Raw genomic sequence first — 1133 nt, forward strand, 5'->3', positions numbered from 1 at the left:
CGGCTATGGAGCATGGCCAGTGCTATAAATGGCCCATAGATGTGTGTGTGTGCTCGGCTATGGAGCATGGACAGTGCTATAAATGGCCCATAGATGTACGTGTGTTCGGCTATGGAGCATGTGCAGTGCTATAAATGGCCCATAGATGTGTGTGTGTGCTCGGCTATGTATGGAGCATGTGCAGTGCTATAAATGGCCCATAGATGTGTGTGTGTGTGCTCAGCTATAGAGCATATGCAGTGCTATAAATGGCCCATAGGTGTGTGTGTGTGTGTGTGTGTGTGTGTGTGTGTGTGTGTGTGTGTGTGTGTGCTCGGCTATGGAGCATGTGCAGTCCTATAAATGGCCCATAGATGTGTGTGTGCTTGGCTATGGAGCATGTGCAGTGCTATAAATGGCCCATAGATGTGTGTTTGTGTGTGTGTGTGTGTGCTCGGCTATGGAGCAGGGGCAGTGCTGTAAATGGCCCATAGATGTGTGTGTGTGCTCGGCTATGGAGCATGTGCAGTGCTGTAAATGGCCCATAGATGTGTGTGTGTGCTCGGCTATGGAGCATGTGCAGTGCTATAAATGGCCCATAGATGTGTGTGTGTGCTCGGCTATGGAGCATGTGCAGTGCTATAAATGGCCCATAGATGTGTGTGTGTGCTCGGCTATGGAGCATGTGCAGTCCTATAAATGGCCCATAGATGTGTGTGTGTGTGCTCGGCTAAAAAGCATGTGCAGTGCTATAAATGGCCCATAGATGTGTGTGTGTGTGTGTGCGTGCTCAGCTATGGAGCATGGCCAGTGCTATAAATGGCCCATAGATGTGTGTGCGTGCTCGGCTATGGAGCATGGCCAGTGCTATAAATGGCCCATAGATGTGTGTGCGTGCTCGGCTATGGAGCATGGCCAGTGCTATAAATGGCCCATAGATGTGTGTGTGTGTGCTCGGCTATGGAGCATGGGCAGTGCTATAAATGGCCCATAGATGTGTGTGTGTGTGCTCGGCTATGTATGGAGCATGGGCAGTGCTATAAATGGCCCATAGATGTGTGTGTGTGCTCGGCTATGGAGCATGCGCAGTGCTATAAATGGCCCATAGATGTGTGTGTGCTCGACTATGGAGCATGCGCAGTGCTATAAATGGC

The sequence above is a fragment of the Pseudophryne corroboree genome, chromosome 3 (genome assembly GCF_028390025.1).
Source record: "Pseudophryne corroboree isolate aPseCor3 chromosome 3, aPseCor3.hap2, whole genome shotgun sequence".
Taxonomy (NCBI): Eukaryota; Metazoa; Chordata; class Amphibia; order Anura; family Myobatrachidae; genus Pseudophryne; species Pseudophryne corroboree.